Genomic DNA, 22,464 nt, shown 5'->3' with positions numbered 1-22,464 from the left:
GGTGTCTAGGGTGCCTGTTGCTGTTGTGGTGGTTGTTGTTGTTGTGGTTGTTGATTATTATTATTTTCAGGCACCTTTACTTTTTCAGTGATTCCATCAAGAACTATATATTCCTTGTTTTCTTTTTCCTGTTTCTTTTCCTACAACTGATTCTTATACAATACCTTTTCATTGAATATTACATCTCTGCTCCTAATGATTTTTTAATTTTCATAATCATATAAGCGATAACCAAAATCATTAACACCATATCCAATAAAGGTACATTTCTTTGATTTTTCCTCAAGCTTTGTTCTATTTTCTTTATTAATATGGACAAAGGCCTGACAACCAAAAGGCTTTAAAAAGGAGTAGTTTACCTTTTTACCTGTCCATGCTTCCTCTGGAATACCACCATCCAAGGAACTTGAAGGCCCTCTGTTTATTAGATAAACAATAGTATCTACAGCAATTGCCCAAAATTGTAAAGGCAATCTTGCATGCAATCTCATGCACCTTGCATGATCCATGATTGTTCTATTCATCCTTTATGACACACCATTTTCTTGTGGTGTTCTTGGAACTGTCTTCTCTCTGCGAATTCCATGCTCTAAACAGTACCTATCAAACTCTTTGCTGCAATATTCACCTCCATTGTCTGATCTGAGAAACTTCAATTTCTTTCCTGTCTCAATCTCAACCAAAGCTTTCTATTTTGTGAAAGTATCAAATACATCGGATTTATTCTGTATACAATAAATCCAAGTTTTTCTAGTTGCATCATCAATAAAAGTAACATAATAATGAGAGCCACTGAGAGATGATCCCTGAGCAGGTCCCCATACATCTGTATGCACAAGCTCTAATTTTTCACTCTTCTTTTCTTTCCCAACTCTGAGAAATCTGACTCTCTTCTATTTTCCATAAATGCAATTCTCACAGAAGTTCAAATCAACATTCTTCAAACTTGGCAAAAAATTCCTTGAGTGAATAATCTTCGTCCCCTTCTCACTCATGTGTCTGAGCCTATGATGCCATAATGTTGCATCTGCTCCTTTGGAAGTTAAAGCATTAACAGAGTTAGAAATACCATTTCATATATACAATGTACCAACCTTTTCGCCTTTTGCTATTACCAAGGCTCCTTTGGTGACCTTCCAAGCTTTATCTGTGAAAGTTGTCACACAACCTTCACCGCCTAACTGCCCTGTTGAAATTAGATTTTTCTTCAGATTTGGAACATGCCTTACCTCCTTTAGTAGCCATTGGTTTCCATTCTATTGTTTTACAAGAACCTTACCCATTCCAACAATTTTACAGGGTTTATCATCACCCAAACAGACTTGTCCAAAATCTCCTTGAACATAGTCATGAAAATATTTCTTATCAGGTGTGGCATGGAATGAGGCCCCTGAATCTACGACCCAGGAATTAGTAATATTCTCGAAAGAAAGAATCAAAGCATCTTGTAACACCTCACCTGTCACATTTGCTTCATGATTGTTTTCTTGTTGTGCATCTCCTTCTTTTCCCTTCCGAGATCTACAATCTTTCTTTAGGTGTCCTTTCTTTCCACATTTCCAGCACACTATCACCGATCTGGACTTGGATCTACCTTTCCTTGATTTACTGTGATATACTGAGCTCTTTCGTCTTTCCATTCTTCCTCCCCTAGACTCTGCACTCAAAGCATTACCCGATGTCTCACTGGAGCTTTTCGGTTGCATTTCCTCGCTAAGGATAGCATCGACAACATCATCAAACTTTAAAGTACTATATCCAGAAACGGAGTTACTAATGGCCATTACTAAACCATTCCAACTTTCTGGCAATGAGCACAAGAATAACAGAGCTCTAACTTCATCATCAAAGTTTACCCCTACAGAACTTAACTAACTTGTAACTGTATTAAAATCATTTATATGGTATGCAATTGATCCACCTTCCGACATCTTCATATTAAATAACTGTTTCATAAGAAATACCTTGTTTGAGGCCGATGCTTTTTCATATAGTTTTTCCAACACCTGAATCAAACCCTCTGTCGTTGTTTCCTTCGAAATTTTGAAGGTGACCGATGCTGCGAGGCACAACTGTACTGTTCCGAGTGCCTTTCTATCAAGAATGTTCCATTCTTCATCTATCATACCCGTCGGCATCTTTGTTTTTCCGCTCAATGGTAGGTACATATATTTTTGATACAAATAATCTTCCATCTACATCTTCCATAGCAGGAAGTTTTGGCTATTAAATTTCTCGACCCTAAACTTACCATCTTCCACCATTGCTCCCACTCGAACGAGAAACCCTTCTTTCCTGTGAGTTTATCAGCCAAATAGACCTTCGGCTCTGATACCAGTTGTTAGAAAAATATTATATATGACAGAGAAATGCAAGACATATAATATGCGGAAAAAACACAAACACATAAAATCAGAGAGACACAGATATACGTGTTTCACCCAGTTTGGGCTACGTCCACCCTGAACAGCCAGTCCTTCCTCTCTATTATCTAGCAAAATGAAGAGACACAACCTACAACAGATCTGCTATAATATCCTCTGTTTTCTCTCACAGTCTCACCTATATGTTTCTCGCTCTGAGAATCCACATATATTCAACAGCCTCAATACAATACCCTCATACAAAAAGAGGGATTGCCTTCTAGGGAAAAAAACCCTAAACTAAACAAAAATTCTACCGTCAGATCATCCACCTAATGAACGACCTAGATTGACTAGAAATTACTATACTTTTACAAGGAAATTTTACATCTGTTTTTAGCTTCAGAGGCGCTACCCCCGAAACCCCCGTTGGGGGATTGCTGGCCCCCAGACCCCCCAGCCGGGGGGGATGGCCCTCCCGAACCCCCGTCGGGGGAATGCTGGCCCCCAGACCCCCCAGCCGGGGGGGATGGCCCCCCCGAACCCCCGCGGGGGGGTCAAGTCCCCCTCACACCCCTCCGCATGGAGGGGTGTACAATCTTCCTGAGGTATACATCAGGCTGAAAAAAGACCTCTAAATTAGGATGATAATCATGCTCCACACCCAACAAAATGTACATGACCAGAAATCATATGCGTCAAATTTTTTTAATGTCTTAAACAGAATATGGTATCATGGTAAACAAATTCCCATGTGTTAAAAAGGCCTCATGTAATTTTTTAGTTAGCTAAGTAATTTTAAAATGCTTTATTAAATTCGTTTCAAAGGAGTCCTTATGCCGTAAAGGTTATATAAAAGGTATTTTTTTTTTTAACTAGAAGGTGAATTATATAAAAGAAGAAGAAGGGAGCTTCATTTTTTTAAAGAGTTTTTTTTTTAAATATGAGATTTTAAAAAATGGCATTGTTCTAAGTCAGTGCTTGGTTGTGTAATATTTTTGTGAAAGTGTCGTTTTAGTAAAGAATTTTTGGAAGCAAGATCTTTGTAGAGTAATTTGAAGACTTGTTTGTTTGAAGAAGCTAAGCAGCAGTGATATTTTTATTGTAGTGAGATGTGATGTCTGTAATTAGTTTTTCTTGTTGAGTCGTAGTGAGCCAACACTCAACAAATAGGAAAATCCAAGAGGCTTCGAAAGTCAAAGTGACAACAAGAGATGTTTGAGATCTTTTTAGATATGGAAGTGAAGAGGCAAAAAGATTCATTTGCATTGACATGCATAAAAGAATCTGTCGATGACAACATTCTTCCCTTGATTTCAGAAGCCAAGACAGCCAAGGAGGCCTTGAATACCCTTGAGAGTAGTTTTGGTGCAAAGGGGAGCATTGAAGTTGACGATGAAGGTGGATCTACAACAACAAATCCACATCAAGATGAAAATTTTGTTCAATCCCACTATGCACAGCTGCAAGTGGATGAAGATTTGGTATATGTAGCAAGAGAGCTTGCTAACGAAAACTTGGTGATTCCAACAACAGATCTTGCTGATGACAATATGATGATTCTAGCAAAGGAGCTTGCTGATGATGATTTGGTAAATCCAGCAACAAATTTTGATGATGAAAGTTTGGTGAATCGAGCAATAGAGCTTGTTCACGACAATGAAGCTGCCATTGTAGCAGTCAATGCTGTGGTGAATACAACAATTAATATTGTTGATGTAACTTTTGATGAAGAATTTTTGGCTAATGATGAATGGTTGCAGGTGATGCAACAAAAACATCATATTGACATGTTGCTATTTGGTGAGATAGTGGAAGACAACCTGTTTGCAGCAACACATGTTAGTACAGAAGTCAAAGAGACAGAGACAGGGACACAAACAAAGATAAAGGTATAAGCACAAAAGGAAGTAAAATAGAAGGAAGTTGTCATTACAGAGTAGAAGGAACAAAACCAATGTGGTTCTGCAAATAGTTTTAATTCTAACATTGATTTCCAGTGTGCAAGTACACAAAATGATTATGAAAAACAATTAAATTTCCTTGAAGCATGGCTTGCAACACCATGCCTTGAGAAATTCTGCAGAGAAGATGCATAAATGAACCTTGAAGACAACATGCATGACAAAGAAATGAATGAAATTTTCAGGTATTGGAGTCATGAATAGATGAAATTGTATTATGGTCTTATGTTGTAGGAGATAGATGATGAAAAGAACACTACATAAGATAATATGTGGCAACAACCCACATACAAGTCACTTTTTGAAGAAGTCCAAGATATGCTTATACAACCTGGAAGAATGAAAGACCTACACCAACAAATGAAGAAATTGAGGTTTGAAGGATACAACAAAGATAAAAACTTGAAAAAATTTAGAGGCTATAGGATCTGGAAAAAGAGAAGAAGAAAAGTTGAAGTCAATTTTTAAATTGTAAACCTAGCTGAGACATAGACCAGCAGGTATCTTAATTGAATTTTTTATGTGGTTGTAATTAAGGGGGATTGTTGGAGAATCTAATCCCAAAAACTTGTTAGGTGTCAAAATTGTCCCTCCAAGTGTCCTAGTCTCCACATTTTGGTCTCTTCAATTTTTGTCAACAAATAGTGAAGTGGCGTTATCGAAGGGAAAAAAACCTACCTGGTTTTTGAGGGCCCTAATGCCACTCTTTATCTGTAACCAACCATATCCTACATTACCAAATATATAAGAAAGAGCTCCTTTTTTATTTATTTTTTATTTCTTTTAAAAAGACGAGGTTATTGCAGCTCGTGGTAACATAAAATTTTCTCACCTATGATTTTCTGCAATTACTACAATCCAGAAGAACTTGTCTCCAATAACACCTTAGGTTACATTGTAAAAACTTGGGCGAGGATTACCAAGGGACATTAGTCGTGTATGCACCAATAGAATGCCAACCAATATTCTCACCATAGTTGTATAGGATCCAATACCTCTGCTGTGAACCAAAAGAGCCTTACAATGAGAGTGAAATGGAAAAACTTCCTATCGTTGATGAAGCCCTAACAACAAGGTCGTCAATATTTGACACCTCATAAAAGCTTAACTAATTTTGAGAGTTACAAGGTACACGCTAGGGAATCCAACGCTTACCAATTGGCACCAATGTAGATCCATCGACTCAAATGAATCAATGTAACAGTTTACAAACTAGGTTGGCGATGTAATATCATGTTAAACTCACTACTATAACCATAATCCATAGTATAACCTTTGTGAGACATTGTGCAAAAGGATTTTGATGCTACGAAGCTATAAGGTAAAATATTTCATGATGTATTACCTACAGCATATATTGATATAACTAATATAACAATTAAGTGTTGACGAAAGGAATATGTTTCTTATTGTTCCTTATAAAGGAATTATAAATAAGGTAAGTAGCACTCACAATTTTAATTCAAAGTGACTCATGATAAATTAATATATAAATATGTCTTCTAGAGAGCTTTTGAAATTTAGGTGTCGTGTTTAAAAAAAAATTGAAGGTAGAGAAAGATAATTCTGGAAAGGATGTTATAGATAGAGTAGACTTTAATATCAAATGTCTAACTTGATTGACATTTTGAAATTAGATTATCATTTTATTACAATTATCCCTAATTTAAATATGGAATTTTACAATTATTCAGGGGTAAAACATGGAATTGCATTTAATTGCACATATATTATACATTCTAGGAAATTTTCCTAATGGAGATGTACTTGAACATTCTAGGCAATTTGTTTCCTTCATGGATATGAATTTGAATGACTCTTTCTATGTGAGTCTATTTTTAATGTATACAAGAGAAAGGTTTTTGACAAAAGCCTAGAATAAAAATAATTTATTTTTTTATGTGTTTGAAAGTTGTAATGGCTTTCTGCCCATATGTCTACATTACAATTTTTCTTCTTTTTATCAATCCCATCCCACTCTAACTACTCAATCTCTATCTTTAAACATTCTAACAGTCAATCTCTATTTTCAAGCTTTATCACACACCTATGCTAACATCTTTGAATCTAAAATAAGACCATTTCTACTTATTACAATAATGAAATACAACTCATTTCTTGAGAGGTCCAACCCTCTCAGTAAAATTGACTTTTGACCACTCAGGTCAGTGAAATTCAACTTGTTTAGCCACAACATGTGAACAAACTTTCACATTGCTGGCTAAGTCCAGATTCTCACGCATCAGACTCCTGGGGAAGAAAGAAATCATCCCTTAGACTTTCAGGGCTTACTCCATACTTCTGCAACTCGGCTGTTGTTAAATAGCTAGCATCCTCCATTGGTTGTCCTTTTCATTTGACTAGATATTGAAAATAAGTCTGTACTCTGGTTCTTTTGGATACTCTTTTCTCCAAAACAGCTTCTTCTTCTTTCTTAACGGTCTTTGACATTTGTTCTTCCCAGTTCAAGGTTTGAACTTCATATTCTATGGTTTCCTCTTATATCTCTGTCTCTATCCCTTTGTATGGATACAAATCTGCAATATTGAAAATAGGTGATATTCCAATCCCTTTTGGAAATTCAATTTCATAGGCATTAGTTGAAAACTTTCTTACAATTCTACATGGTCCTATCTTTTTCATTTTCAGTTTATTGTAAGTCTTAGCAGGAAATATTTCTTTTCTCAAATATACCATCACTAAATCTCCCACTTGGAATTCTTTCTCTCTTCTTTTCATATCCACTCTCTGTTTGTATTTACCACTGCTTTCCTGCAATCTGCCTTTGACATCTTCTTGTAGTCTTTGCATCTATTCTGCAAACTCTTCAACTTTTTCACTTCTCATCTCTTGTTTACCCAAATTTTTGAGCTCATACACACCTCTTGGATTCATTCCAAAAACAATCTAAAATGGACTCATTCTAGTACTTCGGTTTGGAGTGTCATTATAAGCAAATTCAGCCTGAGCTAGTGCTAAATCCCACTGCTTAGGATTTTGATACACTAAACTTCTCAATATGTTTCCCAAGCTCCTGTTTACTACTTCGGTCTGTCCATCTGTTTGAGGGTGGTATGCTGAACTGAAACTGAGGTTAGCTCCTAGTTTCTTCCAAAGAGTTCTCCAGAAATTTCCTACAAACTTTGTATCTCTATTAGACACAATACTTATAGGCAATCCATGTAATCTTACAATTTCTGAAAAAAATAGATTAGCTATATGTGTTGCATCACTAGTCTTCTTACAAGCAATGAAATGTGCCATCTTGGAAAATCTATCTACCACAACATAAATGGAATCATTCCCTCTTTGAGTTTTAGGTAATCCCAAAACAAAATCCATGCTAACTGCATCCCACGATCGGTCTGGTATTGGCAATGGTTGATACAATCCTATATTCTGACTTCTCCCCTTAGCATGCTGACATATCCTGCACTTCTCAAAAACTATATTAACATCAGTTTGCATTTTTGGCCAATAATAAAAAGCATCACTTGAGCAAAGGTTTTATCTTGTCCAAAGTGATCAGATAATCCTACACTATGTTTCTCCTTTATTATGTTTTCCCTCATAGAACATTTTGGAATACACAACTTGTTGTCTTCAAACAATAAGCCTCCTTGGATGAGATAATCTAACCATTGACTTCTGTTATGAACTATTGGATTTTGAACTGCTACATAGATATCATTGAAATCTTTATCATCTTTGTACATTTCAATCATTTCTTCAAATCCTACAACACCAACTTTGAATTCTTGCACAATAAGACTTACCCTGCTCAATGCATGAGTGACTTTATTCAACTTGCCACTTGTGTGCTTTATCACAAAAGTAAAGCTCTGCAAAAATTCTACCCACTTGGCATGTTTCTGGTTCAATTTCAACTGGTTATTTATGAATTGTAATGCATGATTGTCCGAATACAATATGAATTCCTTTGGTAGCAAATAATGTCTCCATTTTTTCAAGGCTTGTACAATAGCGTAAAATTATTTATCTTAAGAATAATACTTCTTCTTTGCTTCATTCAATTTCTCACTAAAGTACATTATCGGTCTTTTTTCCTGACTCAGAACTGCGCCAACTGCAACTCCGCTAGCATCTGTTTCAACTTGAAATACCTTTTCAAAATTAGGCAAAGCTAAAATCAGTTCCTCTGTGATTTTCCTCTTCAGCAATTTAAAATTCCTGTCTGCTGCTTCTGTCCACTTGAATGACTGATTGGTCTCCTTAATTGTTTCAAGAATTGGTGCACAAATCTGACTAAAACCTCTGATAAACTTTCTGTAAAAACTTGCAAGACCATGAAAACTTCTTACCTCAAATATATTTCTGGGAATAGGCCAGTTCCAAATTGCTTGGACTTTCTCTGGATCCATTTTCAATCCTTCTTTAGAAACTACAAATCCTAAGTAAATTAATTCTTCCTTCATGAAACTACATTTCTTCAGATTTATCAGTAGTTTCTCTTGCTACAGAGTTATTAAAACGAATTTAAGATGCTTTAGATGTTCTTCCTTACTTTACTAAAAAACTAGAATATCATCAAGATAAACAATAACAAACTTTCCTGCATATTCCTTCAAGACTTCGTTCTTTAGTCTCATGAACATGCTAAGTGCATTAGTGAGTCCAAAAGGCATCACTAACCACTCATACAACCCATTGTTTGTTTTAAATGCAATATTCCACTCATCTCCTTCTCGAATTCTTATTTGATGATATCCACTCTTCAAATCTATTTTAGTAAAATACTTTGATTCACTCAAACAATCCATCAAATCATCCATGCATGGAAAAGGAAATCTATACTTGATTGTGATCTTGTTTATGGCTCTGGAATCTATGCACATACGCCATTCACCTCCTTTCTTTGGACTGAGTACTGTTGATATAGCACATGGACTAAGAATCTCTCTGATTAGTCCTTTATCCATCAGTTCTTGCACTTGTCTTCCAACTTTTGCATTCTCTTGAGGAGTTAATCTTTACGCTGCTTTATTTGACAAACTCGCTCCTAGTATTATATTAATATGATAACTAATACTCCTAATCGGTGGCAATGAATTTGGAAACTCATCCACAATAATATCAGCAAAATCATTTAACAGAGTTTTGATTTCTTCAGGTAAATCATCTAAGTTTGTGGAAGTTAGAATTACCTTCGGTCTCCCTATGACAACAAAATGCATTTCTTCACCTTTTCCAATCTCTTACAACAGCTCCTTTCCGCTCATCAGCATAACACTATTTCCAAGTGCTCCTTTGTCAGCGTCATCCTTTAATGGCAGCAATGTATGTTTAGTTCCATCCTTCTCCAGAGTATAAGTGTTTCTCCTCCCATCATGAATAGCTTTCTGATCAAACTACCACGGTCTTCCCAGCAATACATGGCATACATCCATTAGCATTACATCACATAATATTACATCCTTATACGTACCAATTTGTATTTCAACCTTGCATTGTTCTGTCACAATAATCCGATGTCCTTTCTGCAACCATGACACTTTATAAGGTGTAGGGTGCATTGTCTTTGCTAATCCGAGCTTGTCCACCATCTCTGTAGAAACAAGGTCATCAATGCTTCCACTGTCAATTATTACTTTACAGAACTTACCTTTTGATTTACAGGTAGTTTTGAATAAATTCTTCCTCTGCATTGGTTCTTCAATCTCTTTCTCAGTATTAAGCAATGTCCTTCTCAACATCAGGGATTCTCCTACTTCAGGGGTTTCTTCCTTCTCGATAAATCGAGGTGTTCCTGGCTTTCCCTCAGCCACATTTGCATTCCTCTGACTTGCTGTTTTATTATGAGGACAGTCCCACGACACATGTCCCCATTCTCCACAAGTGTAGCACCGAATATCTCTACCTTGGCCTCTTCCTCTGGGTGCAAATATTCCTCTATTAAATCCCCTCTCTATGGTGGTCTGCTACTTGAACTACCTGCTTCATGTTGATGTTGTTGTCCCCTTGGTTTGGTAGTTCGTCTACATCTTATCGAGCTCCTTCCTCTATTCCTCTGATTCTATTTTTTCAACATCTTCTCCTCTGCCTTCAAACTTGCTTGATAGGCATCCTCAATAGTCTTCAGACTTAACAATTTGATCTTGTCTTGTATGTCATATCATAAGCCATTGATATATCTAGCTACTTTCTCCATGTCATCTTCTGCATGTCCTACTCTAATACTTAATCTATAAAATTATTTTATGTACTCTTTAACAGACATTCCTTTTTGCCTTAAATTTTGCAACTGTTTAAAAAGATTCAACTGATAATCTTTAGGCATAAATTTGGCTTTCATCTTACTTACCATTTTGTCCCATTGCTTGATCTTGGACTTTCCTTTCCTCGTTCTGGATGTCTGTAGCTCATCCCACCAAATAGCTGCATGACCCTTCAATCTGGTGACTACAAATCTCACCTTCTTCTTGTCGTCAGCTTCCTCTTCATAGTCAAAATATTTGTCTAATGACCTGATCCAATCCATTAGCTCTTCTGCATTGAGACTCCCTTCATACGTAGGAATTTCCACCTTTGGTTTTCCTCCTACTTTCGCCAGCATCTTAACAACTCTGATAGTTTCATTTTCCTCCTCTTCTTCTTCCTTAGAAGATTCTTCTTTAGCACTGTCATCCCCTTCATCAGGTGTTCTTCTCTGAGCAGTCTCAATTGTTTCCATCCTCATACGCAGACTTCAGATCTCCTCCAACAGAACTGCATTTGCTTCCGGTCTTCCTCGACCAATGCTAGCTCCTCTCCTTGGTGGCATGTTTACTATAATCAACCTTAATCTCTCTGTGCTTTGATACCACAAATGACACAGGAATCAATTGTTTTGAGAAATCTCAACAATTGACCCCGTGTTTATTATTTCCCTTATAGTCCAACCTTTTCTTCTCTGATCGGATCTCCATTGTAAAAGCCCAAAACAATGATATTTCCCCTTTTAAATAGAACCGTTCATGATTCACCGTAGATCATAGCACATTTAGATCTAATGGTCCACATTGTATCGCATAATCACAAGTCACTATGGGAAAGTACTTAGGTCTCAGCACACACATATAGAATGTTGCGATGTGATATATTCAATGGTCGCATCACTGATCGCATATCTCAGGTTTCCAATTCTCAAGGCCCACTTCCTTTCTGACTGGTATATTGTGATGCGATGGATCGCAATCGCACGTTGCAAGGTATCACAACCGGAGGTCGCACCATACACCAATGCTTTGTTGCGATGTGATATTTCAGAGATCGCAAATCACAATTATTCAAGGCCTGAGGTCCGCCCCTTGTAAACAAATTTCACAATGCGATATGGGATGATCCAACGGTCGGCGGGAGTTCGCACCATTGGTTGGGACTTAAGCGGCATCAACACTATCAATAATATAAAGCCCTGCAATTCCTATTAACTCTACGTTTTATATCGTGAATCATAAAAATAGAGAAATACTCGATTTAGTCCCGAATGCAAATAAACATAGGAAAACGAGAGATGCCATAGATCTGATGTATAATCACACACAACATCAATATATAATCATAAAAACGCATCAATTATTCATAATAAAAAAAATGAGTACAGAGTCTTGCCTTTGGCTCTATTACAGTGATTAAAAGACCTTTGTTTCAATCTAGAAATCCATGCTCTATTACTTGACTCTTGCTTCACTCAATCCTCTCTCTCTGCCCATCCATCTACATTACATTTTTTCTTATTTTTATCAATCCCATCCCACTCTAACTACTCAATCTCTATCTTTAAACATTCTAACAGTCAATCTCTATTTTCAAGCTTTATAACACACCTATGCTAACAATTTACCTTTGAATCTAAAATAAGACAATTTCTACTTATTACAATAATGAAATACAGCTCATTTCTTGAGAGGTTCAACCCTCTCAGTAAAAACTGACTTTTGACCACTCAGGTCAGTGAGATTCAACTTGTTTAGCCACAACATGTGAACAAACTTTCACATTGCTGGTTAAGTCCAGATGCTCCTGCATCAAAAAATTTTACAATTTGCATATTAGAGACTAGTAAGATTCGCCAAGGTTTCTAAACTTTAAGATAAACTTCCATCCTTAAAATTTTCCCTGATATTGAGACCACAAATATTGGTTAAATGGGATTACGAACTAATGATTCATATTTGGGAATTATAACAAATGTTTCAATTAATTGATGAAATTTTATTAAAGTAAACCAACCATAAAAATTTACATGAAAATGTGAGATGAAGAAAACTAGGGATGACATTATGTATTTGATAATTTGTTATGATCACCTATATTTATATATGGGTTAATTTTTACACTAAACACAAATAAGGGCATTAAACGATTACCTTTTAGAACTCTTGGAAGCCACGTGAGGCGTTCTAATGAATTCAGCGGAGCTTGCCGACAGTATTAATGATCAAATGGTGTGTTATTTATATGATGTTTTTCCTGTCAATTCCCGGTTGGAGAGATTCATTATAGAGCCACCTAATAGTGGATTTATAGCAAAATAAATCCTATTCAAGATTAAAATCACTTAAGAAAGCTTCGCTTGAAAATATTTACATGGAATCAGAGATAATGAGGAAAATGCTTGGGGAATTGTAATCCCTTCTAATCATTAAATAGATTTTACGTAAACTGGGAATTTTCCAAAATTACCTATAATTAACTACTTCTAAAGATATCTGGAATTTCCATGAGTTTCCTAAAAATATCCTACCTGGTAGTTGCTAAAAGTATTTTTCTAAAAATGAGTCAAACTGATAACTAACTACTTGACTAGACCAGTTAACAAGAGAGATTATTTTTACACCCCACTAATTAAATCTAAACTATTACATCCACACCAACAATGCCTAATTTTTTCCCTTGAAACTCAAAAATGATGTTTCTCAATGATTTGGTGATGATATCTACTATTTGATCTCTATGTCCACAAAATGGAACTGATATGTCACCATTGTTGACAATCTCGAAAACAAAGTGATAGCAAGTGTAAATGTTCTTTCTTTTCTTATGGAACATATGGTTCTTTTACAATTCAATTGTTGAACTATTATAAAAAATGATAAAAGTTGGCTCCTATGCTACATGGAATGTTGTTGTATAAAGCTACTACATATTCTACTTCTGCAAAAGATATTGAGAGAATCAACTGTATTTTAAAATCCCATGAGAAGAAATTTGTACCCAAATGAAAATCATATCCTCAAGTGCATTTCATATCATTAATATCGGTAGAAAAATCACTATCTTTATATCCTATAAGTTTTTTGTCTTTAGAATTGTGTACCGCAACCCATAATTAGTTTCACCTACAATATATCTAAAATTCCTTTTTCCAAATTTCGAATGAGATTCCTTGGGAGACTCCTTAAATCTAGAAATGTAATTGATTGTTGTAATGTACCTCAAAAATTCATATTAAAACCTTTTTTACTATATTGGTTATTTCTAACTAATCTAATATTGACATATTTCTATTGGTAATTGTATAAAACATTTTACTCCCAAATTTATAATGAGTCAATATTACCATGCATAAGTTAAATGTTTTTCGATTGATAACATGGTCATAGGAATTGTCTTACCATCCAAGTTCATTTTGTTTTATTTCTAAAGAGGATTAATATATGTATATATAAGGAAATGGATTGAAACTCGAGCCTTTAACCTTGGGTTCCTCAATAACTTAAATAGTCCTTGTTTATTCACTATGTTTGTGTCTCCATCACACTGATGTAAAGTTATTCTAGTAAATAAAAATATGTTTTGGGTTCTATGAGAGTATCACCTTGACATTATTTCATGGATACTCGAACTCAAGACCTTTCTGCCACTTAGAATACTCATGTTTTATTTTAACCATTGAACCTTCATACATTATGGTGTGAAAATTTTTCACTGGTCCAAATATTTTACTATGTCTATGAATAAACTTTTATTAAATTTGTGGATTAATATATACAACTTAATATGCAAATTCAAATGTCTAGCACTAGGATTAACCATGTATTAAGATATATCTTAGGTTACTTAGGTACCAACTAGAGGTTTACGCCATACTTCTCTTTAAAAATTGATCCCAATGTGAATTGAACCAACACCCTTGTGGTTACAAGTTAGATGTGTTACTACTTTGACCCCCTCCCCAAGTTACATTTGAAATACTTGGAAGGTGGGACCTGGGTTACATGTCTCGCATGTGACTCAAAATTTATACCTATCCATGTGATAGGGTGATAGATGGATGAATCTAATGAATATGAAACTTGAATGACTTATATGGTTTAAACTCTTTCCTTGATTGAATGAATACACTTCATGCCTTGGCATTCGACATTGTCTCTCCTCTCCACTAACAAAGAGCTATCTAGTGTCGAGGTAGGGTTTTTTGGATGTTGTCATTCACACAGAATATGGTTTTCTTCCTACCTTGCAATAGTTACTTGGCTGCAAAAACATGTAAATATGGTTCACAATTTGTTATGAAGCTATACTATTGCATATTTTAAGGATTTGAAACTTCTTTTTTTGTTATCCTATTTGTGGAAAGAAATTTGACTTCATGTTTTTTTTCCCTTTGTGTATATGATAATAATATCCTCACTGAAAACATCTTCGAGTGTTGTAGGTCTTTCAGATAACTCCACATGATTACCCTAGTATCTTCCATTAACAAAATTTGATTAGCTAGGGTGTTAAGTTTTATATGTATATTTTAGTTGTTGCGTTTGTTTCCTTTTTTGTTAGACAAGGATATTTCTTGTGTATTACCCTCTTAGAGTTTTCAATGGATTTTATTATTCATTACTTGTAGGGTTACAAGGAAAAAGTAATATAATTGAATTAAACCCTTGTTAGCTCAACAACATAGCCTGTTATAGACAGGGACAAATTCTATCAGGTTGTGCCATCTCCTTTCCTTTTTATTATTCTTTGTTCCTTGAGTATTTAGCTTTTATTTTGGGTTCTTCATAACTTTTTATAGGAAAGGGTTACATGCCTTTTAATCCATTCTTACCTTAGATACAACTGATTAAAATTGTTACTTTTAATTTTTAAGAGAATGTCCTTACATGTTTTTCTTTGTGGGTTTTAGTTAATAATATGAAAGTTTCTTTTGAATTTATTTTTTCAAGGTTTTTGAATGAAGACATTGTTTTTTGAGGAAACCCCTAAAGGCATAGAATCAAACTTATAAAGGTTATAAACGTGTATCAACCCATTCTTTTCTACGCCTCTCTAGTCCTCGGACACTTGGTCTTATTCTGGTTTCTTCCTACTTATTTTAGTGAAAAGGGTTTATATTTTTGAACCTCTTCTTCTTCTGGTTTTAAATGTTATGGCACCGACTATAGAATTAAATTTCTAACTATCCTTACTTTCAATAGTTCCTTGAAATCCATGGTTTCTTGGAATCCCGCAAGGTAAGTGCGTAACTAAATCTCTTGGTTTAGATTCTTGATTTATTGCATAAGTATTAAGATGAGGATACTAGCAGAAATTTCTCTTTTGGTTTGTTACAGGTTATAATTTTAAACCCATCTAAAGGTTACCTCAAAATTATACATATGATTTACATTTCTAGGAAATAACCGCTTTTAACTCCTCTCCTCTTCTATAAGTGTATACTGATATCGACTTTGAGACTAACTAGAGACTGCCATGGGTGCTCTATTACAACTATTTCAATAGATTTGAGCATACTCGACCTCAATTTATGTATCTATCTTAAGAATTTAGTTTTAGTATTTGATACTCTAAATATTAAACAATTTGTATTAATTGGCTCCATATTATGCTCAAGAAAACTTGTTATGGAGTTGTTCATATTTAGAATATGTTGTATTCCTTTTGTATGTCTAGGGCTCCTAAACCCATAATATTTTGAAGGTTAATGTATCTAGTCAAAACAAGTAATTTGAATATGCTATTATGATATGTGTCACATTCTCTACGTTTGCATGATTCCTCGGCCACAAGTATGTAGGATTACACTGTTTCTTGATTTCTTGCCTCTTTGTTTTAACAATAAATACTTCATTTATCCCTGTTGTATCATTTTTCCTTAGTAGTTCTTCTCTTTAAAAGACTAAGCCAAATTCAATGCTCAGAATTCTTCTAAGTAGGTTTTGTGCAGAAAAGTAATTGTAGGATACCTATGCTGACAAGTTTTACAGCTACTCCATGAGATTTTTTACATGAAAAATGGGTACTACCTACATTACGAATTTTATACAAGGGTTATCCCTTTGTACTAGGTTACAACCTTGCTAAACATATTTAAACATTTCTATTTCATTATATCAAATCATCTAGACAGTTATTTTTCCACTATTCATTGGACTGAAACAAACAACAATACTTGTCAAAAATTAAATGCATTTCTAAGAATATATATATATATATATATATATATATATCATACTGCATGCTTAGCTATTTATTTTCATTTCTCTATTCACTATATATTTTTTTCTTTGTTCATTCTTGATGTAAACAAACACATGTTAAATAATCATTGGTTAATACATGCATTCATGATTAGTTTTGTATCTGAAAAATACATGCATTTATGAGAATTAATGAATGTTTTTTACTACATACTTGATGGTTTTCCTTCCATGTTCTCTATATATTCTTTTCATTGATCATTTTGGAACAGGCACTTTCATACTGAATACCATTGATAACAATATAATTACGATAAATATTTTACTTATTTGGATGATATTGAATGCTTGGAAATACTATAGGAATAAGCATGTCCCTCCCAAATAGAAAATTTGCAAGCACAACAATTCCCTCGAGCCTCAGGCTTCTCTATTCTTAATACCTTGTTTTCATTTGTTTATTATTCCTCCTCACCATACAAACTCTAGCAACATCCTCCTTTTCAATGTATGTTCTTTCTTTTATGTTGGGTGTGGAGCATGATTATCCTCTTTATTCAGAGGTATCGTTGCATTGGACCCCAGTTCATAATGTCAATCTGGTTCGTTCATTAGGCAGAAATCTGATGGTAGAAGTTATGTTTAATTTAGGGTTTTTTTCCCTAGAAGGCAACCCCTCACTATATATGAGGAATTATATTGTGGCTATGTAGATGTGTATTCTGAGCGAGAAGAGAGAGGACATTGTGTGAGAGAGAAGAGGGAATTAGAGCAAATATGCTATAGGTTGTATCTCTTCATTTTTCTGGATAATATAAAAAGGAAGGATTGGTTGTTTCTCCGTGGACGTAGCCAAAATTGGGTGAACCACATATATCTGTGTCTCTCTTGTTTTAATGTGTTTTCTGTGTTTATATTTCTGCAATATTTTATGTGTTCCATTTCTCTGTAATATATAATTTTCTAACAACTGGTATCATAGCTGAAGGTCTATTTGGCTGATAAACGTGAAGGAGTGAAGGGTTCCTAGTTTGAGTGGGAGAAATGGCGAAAGATGGTAGGTTTAGGGTCGAAAAATTTAATGGCCAAAACTACCAGCTGTGGAAGATGCAGAAGGAATATTATCTATACCAGAAATATCTATACCTACCATTGAGCGGAAAGACAAAGAATCCAACGAGTATGATAGAAACAGAATGGGATATTCTCAACAGGAAGGCACTTGGAACAATAAGGTTATGCCTAGCAGCATCGGTAGCCTTTAATATTTCAAAGGAAACTAAAACAAAGGGTTTAATTTCGGCATTGGCCAAACTATATGAAAAACCCTTGGCCTCAAATAAGGTAATTATTATGAAGCATTTATTTAATATGAAGATGTCAGAAGGTGGATCTATTGTTGATCATTTAAATGAATTTAATACAGTTACCAGTTAGTTAAGTTCTGGAGGGGTAACTTTTGATGATGAAGTTAGGGCTCTGTTATTTCTATGCTCATTACCAGAAAGATGAAATGGTTTAGTTATGGCCATTAGTAACTTTATCATTGGATCGAGTACTTTAAAGTTTGATGATGTTGTCAGTGCAATCCTTAGTGAGGAAATGCGATGGAAAAGCTCTAGTGAGACATCAGGTAATTCTTTCACTGCAGAGACTAAGGGAAGAAAAATGGAAAGAGGAAAGAGCCCAGGATATCGCAGTAAGTCAAGGAAAGGCATATCCAAGTTCAGATCGGGGATAGTGTGTTGGAAATGCAGGAAGAAAGGGCACCTAAAGAAAGACTTCAAGTCTCGAAAGGGAAAAGAAGGAGATGCACAGCAAGAAAACAATCATGAAGCAAATATGACAGGTGATGTGTTGCAAGATGATTTGATTCTTTCATTAGAAAATATTATTGATGCCTGGGTGGTAGATTCACGAGCCTCATTCCATGACACACCTGATAGGAAACATTTTCATGATTATGTTCAAGGATATTTTGGATAGGTTTGATTGGGTGATGATAAACCCTGTAAAATCATTGGAATGGGTACAGTTTTCATAAAACAACAGAATGGAAATAAATGGCTATTGAAGGAGGTAAGGCATGTTCCAAATTTGAAGAAAAATCTGATTCAACAGGGCAGTTGGGAGGTGAAGGTTATGTAACAACTTTTACAGATAAAACCTGGAAGGTCACTAAAGGAGCCCTGGTAAAAGAAAAAGGAGAAAAGGTTGGTACATTGTATTTATGCAATGGTATTTCTAATTCTGTTAATGCTTTAACCTCTACAGGAGAAGATACAGCATTGCGGCATCATAGGCTCGTGCACATGAGTGAGAAGGGGATGCAGATTCTTCACTCAAGAAATTTGTTTCCACGTTTGAAGCATGTTGATTTGGAATTATGTGAGAATTGTGTTTATGGACAACAGAAGAGAGTCAGATTCCTCAGAGTTGAGAAAGAAAAGAAGACCGAAAAATTAGAGCTTGTGCATACAAATGAATGGGGACCTGTTGAAGTATCATCTCTCGGTGGATCTCGTTATTATGTTACTTTTATTGATGATGCAACTAGAAAAACTTGGATTTATTGTATTCGAAATAAATCTAATGTATTTGATACTTTCAATAAATGGAAAGCTTTGGTTGAAAATGAGACAGGAAAAAGGTTGAAGTGTCTCGGATCCGACAATGGAGGTGAATATTGCAGCAAAGAGTTTGATAGGTACTGTTTAGAGAATGGAATTTGCAGAGAGAAGATAGTTCCAGGAACAACACAAGAAAATGGTGTGTCAGAAAGGATGAACAGGACAATCATGGAGCGTGCAAGGTGCATGAGATTACATGCAGGATTTCCTTTACAATTTTGGGCAGATGTTGTAGATACTATTTTTTATCTAATAAATATAGGGCCTTCAAGTTCCTTGGATGGTGGTATTCCAGAGGAGGCATGGACAGGTAAAAAGGTAAACTACTCATTTTTAAAGACTTTTGGTTGTGAAGCCTTTGTCCACATTAATAAAGAAAATAGAACAAAGCTTGAGGAAAAATCAAAGAAATTTACCTTTATTGGATATGGTGTTAATGATTTTGGTTATTTCTTTTATGATTATGAAAAACACAAAATCATTAGGAGCAGAGATGTCATATTCAATGAAAAGGTTTTGTATAAGGATTAGATGCAGGAAAAGAAATAGGAAAAAGAAAACATAGAATACACAGTGCTTGATGAGATCACAGAAAAAGTGAAGGTGCCTAAAAATCATAATGATCAACAGCCAAAACAACAACAACAACAAGCACCTCAAACACTTGAAAGTGGTGTTAGAAGATCTACCAAGATAAGTAGACCCCTTGAATGATACTCTCCTTCATTATATTATGTATTGTTGACTGATTCTGGTGAACCAGAATGTTATGAAGAAGCAGTGCAGGTAGAAACCAGGAAGAAGTGGGAGCACACCATGAAAGAAAAGATGGACTCCTTAGCACATAACCAAACTTTAGACTTAGTCAGGTTGCCTGCAGGTAAAACAACATTACAAAATAAATGGGTTTACAGGTTGAAGGAAGAAGATAGAGGTAGAAAAAGGTATAAATCTAGACTTGTGGTGAAAGGGTTTGCACAGAAAAAGGGTATAGACTTTGATGAGATATTTTCTCCAGTTGTTAAAATGACTTCAATTAGAACTATTTTAAGTCTAGTAGCATCAGAATATTTGCATCTTAAGCAATTAGATGTAAAGACAACCTCTCTCCATGGGGATTTGGAGGAACAGATATATATGCAGCAGCCACAAGGATATGAGGTCAAAGGGAAGGAGAACTAGTGTGCAAGTTGAAGAAGAGCTTGTATGGCTTAAAACAAGCACCAAGGTAGTGGTATCTAAAATTTGATAGGTTTATGTCTGAACAAGGTTATACTAGATGTCACTCTGATCATTGTGTTTATCTCAAAAGGAAAAATGATGGCAGCTATATTATACTGTTAGTGTATGTATATGACATGCTTGTTGCAGGTTCTAACATGCAGGAAATAAATGTGCTCAAAAGAAAATTGGAAAACTCATTTGCAATGAACAATTTGGGTGTTGCAAAACAAATCCTTGGTATGAGAATAACTAGATATAGGAAGAATCACAAATTAACATTGTCTCAGAGTGAATACATAGAAAAGGTGTTGAAAATATTTAATATGTAGAACGCAAAACCAGTTAGTATACCTTTGGCTAGCCATTTAAAACTAAGTTAGGAGGTCTGTCCCAAGACTCAGGAATAAATGGCTTATATGTCTAAATTTCCATATGCATCAGCAGTTAGAAGCTTAATTTATGCAATGGTCTGCACAAGGCCTAATATTGCACATGCAGTGGGAGTTGTAAGAAGGTACATGAACAATCCAGGAAAAGAACATTGGATGGCAGTGAAGTGGATTCTCAGGTATTTGAGAGGTACCACAAATCAAGCATTATGCTTTCGTGTTTCAAACATTGCTCTACAGGGATATGTTGATGCAGATATGGTAGGTGATAGAGATAACAGGAGAAGCACCATAGGGTATGTGTTTACTATAGGTGGAACAAATGTCAGTTGGGTTTCAAAACTGAAAAGTGGTGTTGCACTCTCAACAACAGAAGTAGAGTATGTTGCTACTATTGAGGCTAGTAAAGAAATGAATTGGTTACCAAGGTTTCTAGATGAATTGGGTAAGTAGGAGTTGGGCAGGTTATACAGTGACAACCAGAGTGCCATACATATTGCAAAGAACTCTACATTTCATTCCAAGACTAAACATATATAGTTCAAGTACCATTTCATACGGTCAATGTTGGAAGATGGACAATTGAAGCTGGAAAAGATACACACAAGCCAGAATCCTACAGATATGTTAACAAAAGTTGTAACCAGGGAGAAATTGAGATTCTGCTCAATTTCAATTGGTCTTCAAGTATGATGATGAAGATGAGAAACATCCAGGTCCAAAGTGAAGTCATTGTCCAACAAATGAAGGAGTGGTGGAGTTGTGATAATCAGTCTCCAAGTGGGAGATTGTTGGGTGTGGAGCCTAATTATCTTCTTTATTCAAAGTTATCACCGCAATGGACCCCAGTTCATAATGTGGCGGAATCGCAATATATGTAAAATTGCCTTGTAAAATGTTGTAATTTCGTAGTCAATCTGGGCTGTTCATTAGGCAGAAATATGAAGGTAGAAGTTATGTTTAATTTAGGCTTTTTTTCCCTAGAAGGAAACCCCTCACTATATATGAGGGAATTGTATTACAGCTATGTAGATGTGTATTCTGACTGAGAAGAGAGAGGAGATTATGTGAGAGAGAAGAGGGAATTACAGCGGATCTGCTATAGGTTGTATCTCTTCATTTTGTTGGATAATATAAAAGGAAGGACTGGCTATTTTCCCATGGACGTAGCCCAAATTGGGTGAACCACATATATCTGTGTCTCTCTTGTTTTTATGTGTTTTCTTTATTTATATTTTTGCAATATTTTATGTGTTCCATTGCTCTGTAATATATAATTTTCTAACATTTTATATCCTAGGATTTTCTTAATTAGCATCCAAGATGCATTACTTTCTAGTTATTTCTTTTCTCCCCTCTTCCACCCGGCATAACACCTCTCTCCAGTTACACTATCTCTTGGTGGTAATTATTCCTCCTGGAATCTTGGGGAATCTTGGGAGCTTATAAATACAACAAATGTTGATTTTTTT

This window comes from Pinus tabuliformis, chromosome X (genome assembly GCF_031772625.1).
Source record: "Pinus tabuliformis cultivar Carrire ecotype Pingquan chromosome X, CPIR1, whole genome shotgun sequence".
NCBI classification, from domain to species: Eukaryota; Viridiplantae; Streptophyta; class Pinopsida; order Pinales; family Pinaceae; genus Pinus; species Pinus tabuliformis.
The sequence above is the reverse complement of the archived record's forward strand: the minus strand, read 5'-3'. Positions refer to the sequence as shown.